Genomic DNA, 21,782 nt, shown 5'->3' on the forward strand with positions numbered 1-21,782 from the left:
ATGGCTTAGAGGAAAACAATCTGCCTACAGGAGAGGCAGGTTTGAAATCGTGGGTCAGGACGATTCCCTGGAGAGCATGGCAACTCACTCTAGTATTCTTGCCTGAAGAATTCCATGGACAGGGGAGCCTAGCAGGCTGCAGCCCATAGGGTCACAGAGAGTCAGACATAACTGAAGTGACTGAGCATGCACACACATTAATCATAAGGGCCTCCTTGGTGGCTCAGACAGTAAAGAATCTGCCTGCATTGCAGGAGACCAGGGTTTGATCTCTGGGTCGGGAAGATCCCCTAGAGAAGAGCATAGCAACCCACTCCAGTGGGTTCTTGCCTGGAGAATTCCATGGACAGAGGAGCCTGGTCGGCTACAGTTCATGAGGTCACAAAGAGTCAGACATGACTGGGCAAATAACATTTTATATTAATTATAAAACTAGAACATAGCAAAAATAGCTTTCAAGACACTCTTTTCTCCTAAATTTTCTCATTCAAATCAGCCTTCTGACACAAAGCTTTTGTATCAGTTCAGTTCAGTCGTGTCTGACTCTGTGATCCCATGAATCGCAGCATGCCAGGCCTCCCTGTCCATCACCAACTCCCGGAGTTTACTCAAACTCATGTCCATCGAGTGGGTGATGCCATCCAACCATCTCATCCTCTGTTGTCTCCTTCTCTTCCTGCCCCCAATCCCTCCCAGCATCAGAATCTTTTCCTAATGAGTCAACTCATCACATGAAGTGGCCAAAGTATTGGCATTTCAGCCTCAGCATCAGTCCTTCCAATGAACACCCAGGACTGATATCCTTTAGAATGGACTGGTTGGATCTCCTTGCAGTCCAAGGGACTCTCAAGAGTCTTCTCCAACACCACAGTTCAAAAGCATCAATTCTTTGGCACTCAGCTTTCCTTACAGTCCAACTCTCACATCCATAGATGACCACTGGAAAAACCATAGCCTTGACTAGACAGACCTTTGTTGGAAAAGTAAAGTCTCTGCTTTTGAATATACTACCTAGGTTGGTCATAACTTTCCTCCCAGGGAGCAAGTGTCTTTTAATTTCATGGCTGAAATCACCATCTGCAGTGATTTTGGAGCCTAAAAAAATAAAGTCTGTTTCCACTCTTTTCCGATCTGTTTCCCATGAAGTGATTGGACCAGATGCCATGATCTTCGTTTTCTGAATATTGAGCTTTAAGCCAACTTTTTCACTCTCCTCTTTCACTTTCATCAAGAGGCTTTTTAGTTTGTCCTCACTTTCTGCCATAAGGGTGGTGTCATCTGCATATCTGAGGTTATTGATATTTCTCCCAGCAATATTGATTCCAGCTTGTGCTTTTTCCAGCCCAGCGTTTCTCACGATATACTCTGCATATAAGTTAAACAAGCAGGGTGACAATAGACAGTCTTGATGTACTCCTTTTCCTATTTGGAACCAGTCTGTTGTTCCATGTCCAGTTCTAACTGTTGCTTCCTGACCTGCATATAGTTTTCTCAAGAGGCAGGTCAGGTGGTCTGGTATTCCCATTTCTTTCAGAATTTTCCACAGTTTATTGTGATCCACACAGTCAAAGGCTTTGACATAGTCAATAAAGCAGAAATAGATGTTTTTCTGGAACTCTCTTGCTTTATCCATGATCCAGCGGATGTTGGCAATTTGATCTCTGGTTCCTCTGCCTTTTCTAAAACCCGCTTGAACATCAGGAAGTTCACGGTTCATGTATTGCTGAAGCCTGGCTTGGAGAATTTTGAGCATTACTTTACTAGCATATGAAATGAGTGCAATTGTGCGGTAGTTTGAGCATTCTTTGGCATTGTCTTTCTTTGGGATTGGAATGAAAACTGACCTTTTCCAGTTCTGAGGCCACTGCTGAGTTTTCCAAATTTGCTGGCATATTGAGTACAGCACTTTCACAGCATCATCTTTCAGGATTTGAAATAGCTCAACTGGAATTCCATCACCTCCACTAGCTTTATTCATAGTGATGCTTTCTAAGGCCCACTTGACTTCACATTCTAGGATGTCTTCACATTCCAGGATATCTGGCTCTGGGTGAGTGATCACACCATCATGATTATCTGGGTCGTGAAGCTCTTTTTAGTATAGTTCTTCTGTTTATTCTTGCCACCTCTTCTTAATATCTTCTGCTTCTGTTTGGTCCATACCATTTCTATCGTTTATCGAGCCCATCTTTTCATGAAATGTTCCCTTGGTATCTCTAATTTTGTTGAAGAGATCTCTAGTCTTTCCCATTCGGTTGTTTTCTTCTATTACTTTGAATATAGGACTGGCTAATACAGGCCAGACCCATGGAAACTATAAGCATATAAAGAGGCATTTTTCAAGTCATTAAGTTTGTGGTAATTTACTGTGCAACAAAAGAGAACTAAATGCATGTTCCTTTAGGCTGGTAACTTTGAGTCATTAATCAAAGTTCAAAGTATAATTTATGTTCAGAATTTTTTGCCTGAACAAGTAGGAAAGTATGATGGTAGAGTTTAGAAATATGTTCAATAAAGAGCAAGGAAAAAAAGAAGGAAAAGCAATGAGAAATGATTTTAATAGAGTATCTCTAAGCTTTCTTCTATATCAGAGTTTATGGCTTTATTATCTATGATTTCATGACCTCTAAAATCCCTTTTTTTCAAAGTTCTCCTATGAATTTTATTAATTTTGCCAGATACACTGAGTTGTTGATCCTGGTAAAAGTTTGTGGCAGTGATGGTCTACCCACGATATATAACTTTGATTGGACTGGAATTCTTCATTACTTCCTTAGATGAGTCTCAGGAGTCCATGCAAAAGCTTTTTCTCTGAGACTAGTATGAACAAATATAAGGGCACTTTCATTACTATTGTCTTTTCTGTCAATGTATGTATTTCCTACCATAATCTTGACCTCTCTTTACTTGAGCTTTTTCTTCTCTTTGCATTTATACAGCAAGGGTTAAATATTCATTGACAAGCTGAGATTTTTTGGGGACAAATCCCTGTAGCTTTTGTGCAAGATCCTTTTTAACCTTACTATTCTTCGATAGCAAAAGCTTCATGAATAGTTTTAATTTTTCCTATTTGTAATATGTATCTCTAATGAAATGTTGTCCCACTAAAATATGTGGCAAATAAACGACCTTTATTTTAAGAGAATCCTTTCCCTTTCCAAGATCTACGAAATATATTCTTCCAAATACAAAAGAAGGCATAAAAGCAGAAAACTGGTCTTCCATCCTATAGCTTTACAAAAGGAAATCTTGCTGTGAGAAAGCAGCTTCCTAAGTAATGGATCTTCTTTGTGTCTCTCTTGCAGTGTGCTCCATTATTCATTAGTATATACTGTCAGGATGTCCTTTATCCAAGTTTAATTTCCCTTTCTTTCCTTTTTAATTCATTACATTGAATTGCATGTCTCTATTTAAGAAAACAATCCCCCTCTTTATTCTTCTTAAGTATTTGGGAATGTAATTACTTTTGGATTCAGTAACACTGCTTCAATTAATGTATCAAGTTGTCTTTCTAGAAGAGAATTGTTCTTGTCTTGTCTGTTTGGGAATTGCACTGTTTTGAATAACATGTAAAGAAGCTAAATTGCCACTCCTAGTCATTGAACAGAATGCAGCACTCAGTTCTAAAGGAGCTATTTAGTTACTTAGTAAAATCTGGCAGAGGAACAACTCTGCTTTTAGTAGAAGAGTCTGTGTTAAAATATGTAAAAATTGCATTGTATGAGCTGTGAAGCTACTGCCTTCTGACATATGTGAAAGCATTAGTGTTAGATTGTGGGTCAGATGGCCTGAATCTCTAGTTCAGGTTCTGAAACTCACTCACTATTGACTTTTGGCCACGTTCCTTAATATCTCTGTCTCAATTATTTTCACTTAAATTTGAAAGGGCTAGATACATTTAAGATAGCATAAATACTGCTTGAGGGTTGTTCTCTCATGTCTATGTATCCATAACACATAGTTGATCATGGCACAATTCATTCAATCATTCATGCAAATTCAGCCAAAATCCTCATTCTTAAACTCAGTGGTTTTCGACATACATTGTTATTGTTTAGCGTGAAACAACATACCTCTCCAGAAACAGATGGTCCCCAAATAATCTCCTATTTATCCAGAGTTCTATGTTTCTTATTGTACTTGCTAACTGAAAGAGTTTTACATGACTCAAAGAAGGCCCCATTTTGCTCCAGTTCTTGGCTGTGTGTCTTGTTTATTCGTCCTTTCTTAATGGGGGATATACTTTGTTCCTGAGTAGAACAGACTGCTAGGACAGTGGTTCCCACTCATCGGTGTGCATCAGCATTCGTTGAAACCCAGATTGCTAGGCCCCATGCCTGGTGAATGATTCAGTATATCTGGGTTAAGACCTATGAATTTGTATTTCTAGTAAGTTTCCAGGTACTTGTGATTTTCTGGTCTGAGGATCACATTTTGAGGAACACTGATCTCTAGAAGAAACTTACTTAACCTAGGCATGTTACTCTTCTATATTATTTTTCTGTTTTGGAAAATATAGTATTTTTAATGAAAATATAGTATTTCTATTAATATATAATTAACTTATAATTGTTATTTTAAAATGAATTTATCAATAAACATCATTAATTTAGTTTTAATTTATAATATGATAAATATAGCCAGATATAATCAACAAGAGGAACAAAAACACTTTAGGGTCTTCCATTTGAAAGCATGGAATGAAGTCATGAACCAAGGTTTATTTCCCTAGAGAATTTACAGCCTGAAGAATATAATTATTAAAATATCAAAAAAGTCTACTAGTGACGGGTACTTTTGGCAGGTCTTGAACCAAGCACATAAAAATAGCCTTTTCTTTGGGAATTTATTAAGACTACACATTGACAGGAACTATAAAAGAGATAAGATCAAACTGGGAACATAAGTGATTTAAGGAATTTTTTTTTTAAAGTTCAATAACTTCAGAGGATGACAGGATTAAATGAAAGCAGGGTTGGAACAAACAGGATGAGCTGGTGGCCACACCTGTGGCATGTGACAGCATGCCATGAGGTTTTCCTTCTCTGCTTGGCATTTTTATTACAAGGAGAAATAGACAAAGTAGAAATAGTCCAGACAGGAAACATATTAAGTAAAATTCTCATTAAAATATGAATAACTGTTATTAGATCTGAAGAGCCAGGCTGGAAATGTAGACAAGCAAAGCCCCCATGGTGTCAGAGAATATGAGATTATGAGCTAGATGACTTCATTCAGATACAGCCCATATTTACAAGCCTTCTAGTAGAAGAAGCTTAGATAGAAAGTAGAGGGGAAGATGACCTAATGGGGGCCTGAAGGAAATGTCAGTAATGGGAAAAGAGTAGCATTTAACACAACATTTATATAGTTCAAAATCATGTTTTGGGTAACCATCAGTAAATCTAACTCATGGCTAAGGGTGAAAATAATGTCTGTTCTCTTACATATATAGCAGGCAGTCTTCTGTAGGAAACTGAAATATGTAAAGCTCTTCATTCTCATTTTAAGTTCCTTCTCGAAGCAGATGGATTTAAACTATGTTAAAAAGTATATTATCTAAGGAAAAAGCTCATTATTAATGTACTAACAGTTACATACACTAAATAGATTAATTAATTAGTTTATAGGGCTTCCATAAATCATTACCGAATGAATGATCATATTAATCAAAAAACTAGACTAACTGGCTAGGTGCAAGCACTACAGCTGCCCTACTCTCAAACAAGCAAATATTTCCAGTTATTAGTAGCTTGTAGTACATGACGGCAATTGGTCACCAAACTATAGACAGGTTCTTTATTTGTTCATTAATATTTCCTAAGTGCTAAGAACAGTATGTTATCCAAAATTAGTGTTCAGTAAATATTTAATAAGTGAATTGTTACATTGGTTTAGGGTGTAAAAAAGGCAAAATTTAACTCAAAGCAGAGAAAACAATAAAGTGAATTTATGAGTTCGCTTACTGATAAGTACATAGTTTGGGAGAGATTTAGAGCATCCTCTCCTATAAAAGGAGGGCTCTGGAGCTTTTATACTAATTCTCAGTGAGCTTCTCAAATCCGCTCTTGCCAATGAACTGTCCTTGTACTCAGGCTGGCTCCCCCGTGGCTATAGCATACACTCATTTCTCAATATCCCTGAGGGGTTGATTCTAAGACCCCCACGGATACCAAAATTCACTGACGTCCTTATATAAGTGGTGTAGTATTTGCATATAACCTAGAAACATCTTCCCATATACTTCGAATTATCTCTATATTACTTATAAAACTTAATATAATGTCATCTTATATAAATAGTTGTAAATACAATGTAATTGCTACATAAATACTTGCCCATGCTTGGTAAATTCAAGTTTTGATTTTTGAAACGCTATAGAATTTTTTTTTCCAAATGTTTTTGATCCACTGTTGGTGGATGTGGAACTGGAGGATGCAGAGGGTTGACTGTCCTAGCTTCTTCCAATCGTTTCTGAAAAGAAGAAATCTCACCCAAAATGATCAAGACCTTCACCTAACAGTATTTGGACCATCCTCAATATATCCTTATGAGCAGAGGGTACCAGGTTCTGGGACACTCATGGTGACAAGAAGCAGAGTGATCAACACACCCCTCCATCCTTATGCTAAACATCGTCTGTTTTTCCTTAAAGTTTGTGCAGTCTGCTCTGGCCTGAGTGCAAGCCTTACCTTCTTTAGCATTCATTAAGGCATTTCCCTCCACATCACTGTGATTATTTTATCAGAAGTAAAAAATGGTTTTAACAGAATGTTCCTCACTTTGCTAAACTTTAAAACAGTGGCTGCCAATCCTGGCTGATCATCACAGTCATTGCTGAGTTTTCTAAAAATTCGGATTTCTGGGATCAAGCTGGCGATTTTGATTCAGTGGGTACCTTAAGTCATTATATCAGTTAAGGTTTAGCATTGTTGCTATTAAGCACTGTAAAAATGTATGGTACAATATTTGAAAGTATAGAGTTTGTTTGTATTGGGTTTGGCACTCATTGTTGGGTAACATTGGGTACTGTTTCTCTTTGTTTTCCTAGAGATTGTAAGCTTATTAAAAGAATAAAACCATCCTCCTTATATTTATGCCTTGCTATATCACCATATTTGATATATTGTGCATAGCATGAGTTCAACAAATATGATTGGGTTCAACATATCACCACAAAGGAGACATGGGGATTTGAGACCAGCATATCTAGAAGGTTTGACTGGAGTCTGTGCCTTGCTTACAGAAACTAAGGTTTTGTGCCTCACATTTAACCTGGAAACCAACCCATAGGTCCATCAGAAGCACTGCTCTCCCACAATAACCAGGGATGCTCAGTATGGTAAATCAGTGGGACAGTCAGATTAAAAGCTCTATTTGATTTATATAATAAAAATATTTCTAATGTGATATTTGACATTCACAAAAATTCTATGCCAGCATTTATCAAATAAATTTTGAGAATAAGAAGAGATTCCATATAGACTAAAAAGTCAATATTGCTTTGATTTGCAAATCAAAACTCCAGTGAGGTATTACCTCACACTGGTCAGAATGGCCATCATTAAAAAATCTACAAATGATAAATGCTGGAGCAGGTGTGGAAAAAATGCAACCCTCCTATACTGTTGGTGGGACTATAAATTGGCAGAGCCACTAGACAACAGCAGGGAGGTTCCTTAAAAAACTGAAAATAGAGCTACCAGATGATCCAGCAATACCACTACTGAGCACATAGCCAGAAATAATTTTAAAAGAGGCATGTACCCCAATATTTATTACAGTACTGTTTACAATAGCAAGGACATGGAAGCAATCTAAATGGCCTTCGAAAAAGGAATGGATAAAGAAGATGTGGTGCATATATACAATGAAGTATTACTCAGCCATGAAAAGGAACAAAATGAAGTCACTTGCAGAGATGTGGATGGACCCAGAGTCTGTCATACGGAATGAAGAAACTCAGAAAGAGAAAACAAATATTGTATATTAACGCATATCTGTGGAATCTTCAAAAATGGTACAGCTGCTGCAGCTAAGTCGCTTCAGTCGTGTCCGACTCTGTGCGCCCCACAGACAGCAGCACACCAGGCTCCCCTGTCCCTGGGATTCTCTAGGCAAGAACACTGGAGTGGGTTGCCATTTCCTTCTCCAATGCATGAAAGTGAAAAGTGAAAGCGAAGTCGCTCAGTCGCGTCTGACTCTGTGCGATCCCAGGCTCCCCCGTCCCTGGGGTTCTCCAGGCAAGAGTACAGGAGTGGGTTGCCATTGCCTTCTTCGCAAAAACGGTACAGATGGACCTATTTTCAGGGAAGGAATACAGACATGGAGATAGAGAGTGGAAATGTAGACACGGCGAAGCGGGGGAGAGGGTGGGATGAACTGAGAGTAGAACTGACGTATATACACTACCATGTGCGAAACAGATCGCTAGTGGAAGCCGGCTGGGCAGCACAGAAAGCTTAGCTCGCTGTCCTGTGCTGACCGAGATGGGTGGGAACAGAGGGATGGGAGAGAGGTACAAGAGGGAAGGGATTTACACCGACGGCAGACTCACCTTGGTGTGCAGCAGAAACACCAGGCTTCCCTGGTGGCTCAGTAGTAAAGAACCTGCCTGCTGATGCAGTAGCTGCAAGAGCTAGGAGTTCGAGCCCTGGGCTGGAAAGATCCCCTGGAAGAAGAAATGGCGACCTATTTCCAGTATTCTTGCCTGGAAAATTCCATGCATAGAGGAACCTGGCAGGCTACGGTCCATTGGGGTTGCAAAGAGTCAGACATGACTTGGTGACTGAACATATACACACGCAGAGAACAGAAACTAACACAGCATGTAAAGCAATTATACTTCATAGAAATTTAAATCTCATCTCAATAATTATATAAGTCATATGTAGAAATGATAAAAAAAATTGTGAAAATGGTATGGAAAAACAGGTTTTTAAAATGCTGTTACTATACTATGCTATTTGTCAATTTTTCTTTTTTTAAATTCTGAATCTCTTAGTCCTTGCTTTATATTTTTACTCAGTTCCTTAATGGAATTTTATGGTTTCATAGTTCAACAATGTAGCTTTCCTTTTGATTAGAAGCTTCATTAGGGCAAAACATATACATTTATTCAATTTCCTTGGGGTCCTGTATGACAATGTTCAAAATGGATATGGAGCATTTATTCACAAGATCAATTTTTATGGAGATGAATGCTTCTTTGTGCTTTTCCTTAACTTTACATCATTCATTTATCACAAGTATTAAAAGCCCAGATGATTGTTATATTTTCCTTTGGAGTAACTAACGTTTTGATCATTGATAAGCACAAAATTATCACTGGGGTTATTTTTTTCTGTGATCATTTGCATTGCTTTATATTGACATAAAGGTAGGCTAATCACTTGTTCTCTGCCAGCTCTGCGTAGATCTATTCAGAACTGGGAGAGAAATATACATCATTTTGCAGCTCAATCTCAACCCCTTGGCATGGCCACCTAGAAATCTGTCTGGAAGATTCTGACTCCATGAGTGCTGGCACCAATTTATGAGTGAAAGAGAGAAGATGATTATGTTATGATGGCTCATGCATCACATACCTGGAGAATTCAACTTAAAGATGATTTAGTGCCACTAAGTGTTATCACTCTCATAAGGAGCCTCCAAAAGCCTGAAAAGATAGATAATAAGATGTATAGATTTCAATGCACAAATTCAGACATTTGGGGCAATGGTAGAGTGTGTGAGAGCCTTCCTGGCCTCCTTCAATTATTTCCACAAAGGAGGTTACTAAGTTTGCCTAATTTTAAGGCTGCTCTTTTGGAACAGTTTTTTTCCACATATTTCTACCAAAATATTTTATGACTTATACACGAAACTTGATTTTTAGACAAAAAATGTAAGTAAAAACATATTACCATTATTATCATTATGGACAAAACAGACAATAAATTCAAATGAACATAGAGAGAGAAAATGTTCCATTTAATAGCACAGAATCTTTTTTTGTTGGAAGAAGAGAGACCAAATGTCAATCTCTCAAATTTAAAAACTGCTTCCCAGTTAGCTTGGCAATGATCCCAGGCTGGTTTCTGGGAATGCTATGAATCACCCCTGACTTACCATATATGCCAATTTAAGTTCATCCCAAATGAGGCCAAAGGCAGTCAATTCTCTCCCTATACTACTTTACCTACCACGTTGCTTATTCTTATCAGAGAGAGATGCTGCTTTGATCACCTGACAGGTACAAGCTTCTCAAAAGTAATTTAGAATTTCCATTTATAGGAAGCATTTCCCAAAGGTTAATCAGCAAGCAACTACCCTATTGCATCACTTATCACTTAGATTATAAGTTCTTTGAGGACTGGAGAAATATTTTATTTCGCATAACATTTCTGGGACCAAGGGCAAAGAAATGAGATGACTCCTCCTCATACTGTTTCCCTGTTGAGGGCTGCTATGCTTTGGTATACATATATACAGGTCTCTCCCATCTGTCCATCTGTCTCTCCATCCATTCATCACACTAATCAGCAAGCATTCATTGAGCATCTATATTATCAGAAATAAAGAGATGAATACATTGTTTTGTTTTGTTTTGTTTCCTCAAGAACAGCACATTCTAGTATCAAAGAATTAAATTATAATACCTTTAGTTTTCTGTAGATAGATCAGAAGTGCAGTTAGGGTCTACATACCCTTCAGGGAAAATTTTTTTAAATAATAAAATATCTAGATGCCAATGCTTTTATAAGAAACATTACTTCTGGGAAGGTTTTTCCTGTAGATTGGGAGTCAAAGTAAAAGGAACTTAAAGTCAACTATAGAGCAGGGGTCCCCAGCCTCCGGGATCTAACACCTGTTGATCTGAAGTGGAGCTGATGATTGGTTGATTGAAAGTCACTAGGTGTTTCTGACTCTGCGACCTCATGGACTATACAGTCCACGGAATTCTCTAGGCCAGAATACTGGAGTGGGTAGCCTTTCCCTTCTTCAGGGGATCTTCCCAACCCAGGGATTGAACCCAGGTCTCCTGCATTGCAGGCGGATTCTTTTACCAGCTGAGCCACAAGGGAAGCCCTGATGTAATAATAATAGAAATAAAGTGTACAACAGATGTAATGAACTTGAATCATCCCCAAACCAGCCCCCCTACCCGAGTCCGTGGAAAGCTGTCTCCCATGGAAATGGTGTCTGGTGCCAAAAAGACTGGGACTGATGCTATAAATGACTCTATAGTTGAATAGGAAGCACATGGATCAACACTGAGGCTGACCAACACTTACTACAACTTCTGTAGTAAGAACAGAGGTGCATCTTGCCCTGAGCTCTGGCAGAAGTATGAGACTGATGGTTCTGGCTTTGGAGAAAGAGATCCACTCTTTTTTTTTTTTTTTCTTAGTAGAAATATATTTTCCATTCATTCATCTGACAGTTGAACACCAGAGACATACTTGAAAACACAGGCATCTTTCCTCGGACTCTGCAAAGATACTTTCCTTGGGAGCTAAAAGTCAGCAAGTGTACCTGTGGTGACACTGGCGCTGTGAGCAACAGTAACCGATGCAGAGCCAAGCCTGCCCTGCATAGTTTGCAAGGGTCAATGAGAAATACTTCATTCATCAGCCTGCAGCCTGGGGCTTCCACATTACTCTGCTCACGAGGCAAACTGGCAGTGTATTCATTTGACTGTATTAGGACAATAGAGTCCGTGGATAGATTGCAATTTTGAGTCTCTCTTGTTAGAGAAAAGCAAGTGGGACATAGTACCCATCCCTTTTGAACATGTGTGCATTTTCAATGGAGATCATTTCTTGCATTCATTCATTCATGATTGTTTTTTCATCCAATTAAACACCAATCAGCTAGAGTCAGGTAGAATGTTAGATGCTGTGACTCTAACAGCTTGAAAACTTTTTTCTCAAGAAGTTTTCATTCATTAATTTTTCATTCAGCATATATTATCTGAACACCTACTATATGCCATATACTATGCTATGTTCTGAGGATATAATAGTAAACAAAAGCACATGTGGCCAGGTGTCTGCCCTCATTATATTGCAGTTTTCTTTCTAATGCTATGCTGAGAATACTGAAAATTTAATAAGTTCTCCGACTTGTGGGTGGAGCCACAGGCTACAAGCTCCCAGAAAGGCAACCTATTCTTTCAGAACTAAACAATCAGGGAGAAAAAGAAGAAGCCTGTTTCCTATATGGAGGAGGAACCATGGTTAATCTTTTCCTACAAAACAAAAGCAGTTAACTAAAATGATTAATCTGATATATGTTTTTCATATTAGTATATTATATTAGGCTCAATACAAAATAAATTTTGGAAAGTACAATTATAGATATAAAACTGATAAAAATGTGGAGAAGCAGTAATAAATATGTCCTTTTTATCAGTGTATTGTTTTCAGGACACTTCACACTGAAATGGCATGAAGCAGTATCCACTCTAGTATTCCTGCCTGGAGAATCCCATGGACAGAGAGCCTGGTGGCCTATGGTCCATGGAGTTGTAATGAGTCAGACACAACGGAACCTCTGAGCACACAGTATAAAAAGAGCCTAAAAGGAATAGCACTGTGACACAGCTGGGCTTCTTGTCATGGAAACTTCCCTCCAGCAGACTGTCTTATTCTTTGACATTCAGCATCCTTAAATATCAGGGCAGAAAGTTAGAATTAGATTTCCTTTATTTTACAAATGCTATTAGAAGATAGAAATTTATTTTTTTATTTTTTTTTAAATACACATTTTTTTTTTATTTTTTTTCTTTTTCTTTTTTTTTTAATTTTAAAATCTTTTATTCTTACATGTGTTCCCAAACATTAGAAATTTAAAAATAAGTAAATAGGTTTTAAGTAGAGGCCACACCAAGAAAGTAATATGAAGAAAATAAAAGCGATGGCTGTTTTTTAACGACTGTTTCTTTTTTTTTTTTTTTTTTTCCATAAGAAAAGCTGGAAAGTGTGGTTTGTAATGGCTGAAATAAAGGTCCATTATATGGAATCTAGAAAGATGGTAGCAATAATCTGATGTGCAGGACAGCAAAGGAGACATAAACACCAGCCTTCTGGACCCTGGGAGAAGGAGAGGATGGGATGATTTGAGAGAATAGCACTGAAACATACACATTACCAAATGTAAAATAGAGAGCCGGCGGGAGTTTGATGTATGACCCAGGGCACCCGAAGCTGGTGCTCTGTGACAACCTGGAGGGATGGGGTGGGGAGGGAGGTGGGAGAGTTGTTCAGGAGAGCGGGATATACATATGTCTATGACTGATTCATACTGATATATGGCAGAAACCATCACAATATTGTAAAGTAATTATCCTCCAATTAAAATAAATAAATACTTTTTAAGGTCATTATATGGCGCTGAAAGGGGAAAATTCTAAATGAGAGGTTACTCCAAATGTTCTCCTCATTACCCACAAGCACATCACAGACAACACTGGCCCTCGGCACATGCTACTAATCCATACCTGGAATAAACTCTTCAGCCTTCTACCCAAATGAAACAATTCTCAAATCTTTCTCCTTCAAGGCTCTTCCAGCCATTGTGATCTCCTTTGAAGTCATTAGACTTGTCTCTATTGCCCATTTCTCTGCCTAACCAAATGTTGCTTTGATTATTTTTTTAGATCATAATTATTACCACTGAAGTGTCTAGACTAAGCCCAAGATGGAGCTGCTTATGCTAAACTCCGCATCAGCCAACCAGAACTTAACTAAGTTTGTATGCTCAACTGTTCAAGAAAAGGAAAGCCAAGGTCAACCATTCAGTGTTTGGCTGCTCAGCACAAGTTTCCTGACCTGTCTGCAAGACTTACCTTTGCTCCATGTAAAGAAAGTAACATTGCTTTAACCAATCAGCAAACGCCCAGGATAACATCTTTGTTCCTGCTCACTGCAGTCTATGGGCTTCCCTGACAGTTCAGTTGGTAAAGAATCCACCTGCAATGCAGGAGACCCTGGTTCGATTTCTATGTCAAGAAGATCCACTGGAGAAGGGATAGGCTACCCGCTCCAGTACTCTTGGGCTTCCCTTGTGGCTCAGCTGGTTAAAAAGTCTGCCTGCAATGTGAGAGACCTGGGTTCGATCCCTGGCTTGGGAAGATCCCCTGGAGAAGGGAAAGGCTGCCCACTCCAGTATTCTGGCTTGGAGAATACCATGGACTGTATAGTCCATGGGGTCGCGAAGAGTCAGACACAACTGAGTGACTTCCACTTTCACTGTGGTCTATAAAATCCTCTTGCTTTATACAATTCTTTAAAACTTCTTCTACACTGGATGCTTCCAGATCTGTAAATTGTTGGATAACCAATCAGATATTTTCAAAATTTTATGATTATTGGACTTTAATATTTTTCAGCTCTTCCAGATGTACATATTTTTTCATTTTTTCCATCTCCCTGAAAAACTTTAGGGATCTGGGATGTCTCTTCCACATTTTCCTTTATCAATCACATGGACCAAGAAGAGAATCAACACCTAAATTACTCTATGACCTTAGATAACTCAGGATCTACTCAATACGTTTGGACCAAGAGGATTTAGGAGCTAGCTAGAGCAGCAAGTAAACTTGCAGATTCTATCTGAACTGCATATGTTTTTTGTCCTACTTTGGCTTCTTTTGTCAATAATTTCTGGATAATAACAATAAATATTTGTTAGCAATTAAATAAACAAACAAGTGAGTTGTCTGGTAGATTGTTATGACTCCAAAGATATGAAATACTTTGGATACTTATGATAAAAAAAATTGGAGGAAACATTTATTTAGTTAGAAGTATAAAGAGGGACACAGGGTAATCTCTCCAGCATCTTGCTAAATATGCAAAATGTTGCAACTTAGCCTCTGCTCAAGATAGCACTTTATCAGAATTCTAGAACCTAGAAGATTACTCTTTCCTTCAGCCCCTCCCTGTTTTACCCGTTTTTTGAGAAGAGTATACTGCCAAAGACTTCATTTTTTCTCTCTTCCAAGGTGATACTGCAATGCTATTTTACTCCAACTTTACTGTCTATTTTAGAATCCTTTTCCTTTTCTTAAGTTTTGATATTGTAACTACTTGAAATTCTAACAACATTACATCCAAGAACTTTGCTAGAACAAGGTAGAAGCAACACAAACACTTCACAATTCATTGCATTTTTTCTTCAAAATTTCAGGAGGTCCATGAGTCTTTTGATATATTTTATTTTTTAAATTTATTTTTAAAATTTTACTTTATTTTAGTTTACAATACTGTATTGGTTTTGCCGTACATCAACATGAATCCACCACAGGTGTACATGAGTTCCCAATCCTGAACCCTCCTCCCACCTCCCTCCCCATACCATCCCTCTGGGTTATCCCAGTGCACCAGCCCCAAGCATCCTGTATCCTGCATCGAACCTGGACTGGCGATTCATTTTTTACATGATATTATACATGTTTCAATGCCATTCTTCCAAATCATCCCACCCTCTCCCTCTCCCACAGAGTCCAAAAGTCTGTTCTATACATCTGTGTCTCTTTTGCTGTCTTGCATACAGGGTTATCGTTACCATCTTTCTAAATTCCATATATATGTGTTAGTATACTGTATTGGTGTTTCTCTTTCTGGCTTACTTCACTCTGTATAATAGGCTCCAGTTTCATCCACCTCATTAGAACTGATTCAAATGTATTCTTTTTAATGGCTGAGTAATACTCTGTTGTGTATATGTACACAGCTTTCTTATCCATTCATCTGCTGATGGACATCTAGTTTGCATCTCTTTAACAAGTGGTGCTGGGAAAATTGGCAAACTACTTGTAAAAGAATGAAACTAGAACACTTTCTAACACCATACACAAAAGTAAACTCAAAATGGATTAAAGATCTAAACATAAGACCAGAAACTATAAAACTCCTAGAGGAGAACATAGGCAAAACACTCTCTGACATAAATCACAGCAGGATCCTCTATGACCCAACCTCCCAGAATACTGGAAATAAAAGCAAAAATAAACAAATGGGATCTAATTAAAATTAAAAGCTTCTGCACAACAAAGGAAACTATAAGCAAGGTGAAAAGACAGCCTTCAGAATTGGAGAAAATAATAGCAAATGAAGCAACTGACAAACAACTAATCTCAAAAATATACAAGCAACTTATGCAGCTCAATTCCAGAAAAATAAATGACCCAATCAAAAAATGGGCCAAAGAACTAAATAGGCATTTCTCCAAAGAAGACATACAGATGGCAAACAAACACATGAAAAGATGCTCAACATCACTCATTATCAGAGAAATGCAAATCAAGACCACAATGAGGTACCATTTCACACCAGTCAGAATGTCTGCGATCCAAAAATCTGCAAGCAATAAATGCTGGAGAGGGTGTGGAGAAAAGGGAACTCTCTTACATTGTTGGTGGGAATGCAAACTAGTACAGCCACTGAGAGCAGTGTGGAAATTCCAGAATTTTTTGATATATTTTAAAATAATCACTATGAACATAAATTACATAAGCCTTCAGTTCAGTTCAGTCTCAGCTGTGTCCAACTCTTTGTGACCCCAGGGACTGCAGCATGCCAGGCCTCCCTGTCCACCACCACTCCCGGTGTTTACTCAAACTTATGTTCATTGAGTCGGTGATGCCACCCAGCCATCTCATCCTCTGTGGTTCCCTTCTCCTCCTGCCTTCTATCTTTCCCAGCATCAGCGACTTTTCAAATGAGTCAGTTCTTTGCATCAGTTGGTCAAAGTATTGGAGTTTCACCTTCAACATCAGTCCTTCCAATGAATATTCAGGACTGATTTCCTTTAGGATGGACTAGTTTGATCTCCTTGCAGTCCAAGGGACTCTCAAGAGTCTTCTCCAACACCACAGTTCAAAAGCATCAGTTCTTTGGCACTCAGCTTTCTTTATTGTCCAACTCTCACACCCATACATGACTACTCGAAAAACCATAGCCTTGACTAGACGGACCTTTGTTGGAAAAGTAATGTCTCTGCTTTTTAATATGCTATCTAGGTTGGTCATAACTTTTCTCCCAAGGAGCAAGTGTCTTTTAATTTCATGGCTGCAATCACCATCTGCAGTGATTTTGGAGCCCAAGTAAATAAAATCTGTCACTGTTTCCCCATCTGTTTGCCATGAAATGATGGGACCAGATGCCATGATCTTAGTCATTTGAAGTTCGAGTTTAAGCTAACTTTTTCACTCTCCTCTTTCACTTTCATCAAAGGGGCTCTTTAGTTCTCCTTCACTTTCTGCTATAGGTGTGGTGTCATCTGCATATCTGAGGTTATTGATATTTCTCCCGGCAATCTTGATTCCAGCTTGTGCTTCTTCTAGCCCAGCGTTTCTCATGATGTACTCTGTATATAAGTTAAATAAGCAGGGTGACAATATACAGCCTTGATATACTCTTTTTCCTATTTGGAACCAGTCTGTTGTTCCATGTCCAGTTCTAACTGTTTCTTCCTGACCTGCACACTGATTTCTCAAGAGGCAGGTCAGGTGGTCTGGTATGCCCATCTCTCTCAGAATTTTCCAGAGTTTGTTGTGATCCACACAATGAAGGCTTTAGCATAGTCAATAAAGCAGAAGTAGATATTTTTCTGGATCTCTCTTGCTTTTACAATGATCCAACAGATGTTGGCAATTTCATCCCTGGTTCCTCTGCGATATCTAAATTCAGTTTGAACATCTGGAAGTTCATGGTTCACGTATTGCTGAAGCCTGGCTTGGAGGATTTTGAGCATTACTTTACTAGTGTGTGAGATGAGTGCAATTGGGCTGTAGTTTGAGCATTTTGGGCATTGTCTTTCTTTGGGATTGGAATGAAAACTGACCTTTCCTAGTCCTGTGGCCACTGCTGAGCTTTCCAAATTTGCTGGCATATCAAGTGCAGCACTTTTACAACATCATCTTTTAGGATTTGAAATAGCTCAACTGGAATTCCATCACCTCCACTAGGTTTGTTTGTAGTGATGCTTTCTAAGGCCCACTTGACTTTGCATTCCAGAATGCCTTGGGAGGAAAATAAGTGCTTTGAACTTTCTATTTACTTGATCATTGTATACATTAAAATTTAATAATTTATTTTTACTGGAATAAAGATTATTTGTTACCCTAATATCAATTTGAGGATGATACAAGAAAGCCAGCAGCTAACATAATATTTATACTCAACAGTGAAAAGTCCAAAGCTTTCCCTTTAGGTACAGGAATAATTCAAGGATTCTCACTCTTGCCACTAACATTTAACATAGTTTTGAAAGACCTAGCTGGATAAATTGGGTTACTTGTTCAAAAGGAAGAAGTAAAATTGTCACTATTTGCAGATGACATGTATAAATAGAAAGCCCTAAAGATTGTGAAAAAAATGTTAGAACTAATAAACAAACTCAGCAAAATTTCGGGATACAAAGTCAATGCAGAACATACTCTCATGTTCATTACAGCATTACTTAGGATTCACTGATGAATGAATGAAGATGTTTTATACCTAAACATGGAATACTTTTCAGTTTCAAAAAAGAAATATTGCCATTTGTGACAACTTAGACTCTGAGAGCATTAATGCTAAGTGAAATAAGTCAGATAGGGAAAGACAAATACTGCATGATGTCACTGGCATGTAGAATGAAAACAAAATAAAATCAAGGTCAGAAACCAGATTGGTGGTTACCAAAGGCAGCGTCTGAGGGGTGGGTGGGAGAAATGGGTGAAAGGGGTCAAGAAGTAAAAACTTTCAGCTATAAAATAAAGAAATAATGGGAGATACAGCATGGTGACTATAATTACTAATGCTATATCACAGATTTGAAAGTTGCTAAAAGAGTAGATCTTAAAAATCTTCATTATAAGAAAAATGTTTGTAACAATATATGTGGACAGATGTTAACTACACTTACTTGGTGGTCATTTTGCAATATATACAAATATATTTTATACTTATTTCATGTGTACAACACAATTCTATATGTCAATTGTACCTCCATAAAAAGGTGATACAAGCAAAAACAAAGAGTTACCATATAAAGAAAATTCAAAGTGCTTGAATTTTCTGATTATTTTACATGTATTATCTCTGCTGTTTATTCTCTCAAATGTCCAATGAAATCTTACCTTTTTTTTGGAAATCTTACTTTTTTATTGCCATCATATATACAAGGATTAAGATAGATAGCAGTTAAGTAACTTGCTCAAAGCACACAGTTCTATACTGCTGAATCAAGATTCAAATCTAGGCATTCTGACTGGAATTTATGCTCTGAATTCTCCTATCAGGAACTAGCTGCTTCTTCTGGCTCACAAGAGCTCATTGTTAAACTTTCAGGAACCTTGTGAGCCAGTTGATATCACCCTGGTAGTTTGAAACTGGCCATGGTGAATGTCATGAGCAAAATAATGTCCTCTCAAGGTTGTCTGTGTCTTAACTAGTCCTAGAACCTGTGAACAAGTTTCTTTCATGGAAAAAGGGACTTTTATATGTCATTAAGGATACTGACTGTGGCGAGATTATCTTGGATTATCTAGGTGGGTTAATTTGATAACATTGATCCTTAGAAATTTCCCCAACTGCAGTTTGAGAAAGAGATGTAAAAACAGAAGCAGACTCAGAGAGATGAGTGTGAGTAGGAAACTGGTATGGCAGCAACAGAAAACTAAGGAGTTTAGGGGCAATATTTATAGCACAGAATTCAGCAAATGGTATAAAGAAGCTCCATGCTTTTTTTTTTTCCTTACCAGCACATCACTGCTCCTAAACAGTATAATATCCTGTATCTTATTATATAGATGAAGAAATAGAAATATCAAGAGCTTAAGTAGCTTATCCAGAAGATAGACTAGACATTTGGTTGTCTCTATAAAACTGTTATAGTTAATATGTAAGCATGTTTCTTTGCAATAGCTGGGAAGTTTAATTTATTTATTACTGTACAATGTACTTAGGTCAAATATATCTAGGTAAAATCCTTCTCTATAACAGTAGGTCATATTAGGATCCCCTATTTTTCCTGAGTATACCTTAGTTGGTGCATATCACTGTGTCTCCAAGAAATAGTAAGGATAAGATCCAAGGGCATGCGGGATGTTTAAAGAAAATGATCAGTCGATGAACTTTCATTCATATGTCCATTAATTTAAACATTCAAACAAGAATCCTGTCACTTCTCCAATTTAACAAATCCTTATTGATGAGCTACTATATGCTCAGCTTTAGGACTAGGTTACTGGCAGACAAAACAGTCAAGAACAACAACACAAAACCGAAAACTACTCCACTCTTATAGAGTTAAAAATCTACCAGAATAATATACAAAATCAATGCCCTCAGATATAGAATGTTAATTTGGAGATTAGGAGCTTTCACATACCAAGGTGTTGTCATTTGGGGAAGGTCCATCTCAAATAAGAAACTGGGGTCCACTCTGTAGCCTCCTGAACTTTCCTCCTTCTCCAACTACCCCTCCTCTCCTTGTGCTTCTTCCCCTTAATAGAAAGTGGGTCTCCCTTAGAAAAGTTATCATTAAAGAACCTGGTAAATGAAGACAGAGTTCAAATAAGAGCTATATTGAAGTCACTACTTAGAGAGGCATTACCAAAGCTGCTGGAATGAGAAAGAATGGTGGAGACATGGGGAAGCTAACAATGTCAAGTTCATGAACACAGAATGAAGAGCCCTGGATAGGAGTTATGCTCAGGTAGAGACTCAGCCTTTGCCAAAGGCACAGCACGCAGGCGTGAAAGTAGGAAGGAAAAACTCCGCGATACCCACTCCTCCTTCCGCCTGTCCTCCTGCTGCTTCCTTCCGTTGACCAGAGCTGCCAGAAGCCAGCCAGCAAGGAACTTGCGTGATGCGCTCTGTTTTGGTCGAGACCTGAGGTTACAGATGTCAAAGCCTGGATCCAGACGAGAGATTAAGCGGAGAGTTTGGAATACAAAAATATTTCTATTTATGTTGCAAACGAATAAACTATTACATATTAATGAGGGATATACCTTAAACTAAAGATAGAATCTTTTAATAGCATAATTTAAGATAATGTTAGGAAATACTTTGGGTGGTGAGGGCTTACCTCTTGACCTCAGATCATACTGATCTTACAGTGTCATCCCTGCCACTCACCTTCTGTGTTACTGTAAGTCACTACTGAATTCAGTCAATCACCAGCATTCAAGTTTGCTTCAGTTGCTGGTTTACTAAGTTACTGTGTTTTCAGAAGAAAGCACTCAAGAAAATAATCAGATACGGGAGATGCGGAGGTTAGGATGTCCCAACCTGACTGTCTTTTGTCCTGTAATTTATTAGTGTTGACTTCAGTTCAGTTCAGTCGCTCAGTCATGTCCGACTCTTTGCGACTCCATGAATCGCAGCATGCCAGGCCTCCCTGTCCATCACCAACTCCTGGAGTTCACTCAGACTCACGTCCATCGAGTCAATAATGCCATCCAGCCATCTCATCCTCTGTCGTCTCCTTCTCCTCCTGCCCCCAATCCCTCCCAGCATCAGAGTCTTTTGCAATGAGTCAACTCTTCGCATGAGGTGGCCAAAGTACTGGAGTTTCCGCTTTAGCATCAGTCCTTCCAAAGAACACCCAGGACTGATCTCCTTCAGAATGGACTGGTTGGATCTCCTTGCATTCCAAGGGACTCTCAAGAGTCTTCTCCAACACCACAGTTCAAAAGCATCAATTCTTCAGCGCTCAGCTTTCTTCACAGTCCAACTCTCACATCCATACATGACTACTGGAAAAACCATAGCCTTGACTAGACAGACCTTTGTTGGCAAAGT

The sequence above is a fragment of the Budorcas taxicolor genome, chromosome 6 (assembly GCF_023091745.1).
Source record: "Budorcas taxicolor isolate Tak-1 chromosome 6, Takin1.1, whole genome shotgun sequence".
NCBI classification, from domain to species: domain Eukaryota; kingdom Metazoa; phylum Chordata; class Mammalia; order Artiodactyla; family Bovidae; genus Budorcas; species Budorcas taxicolor.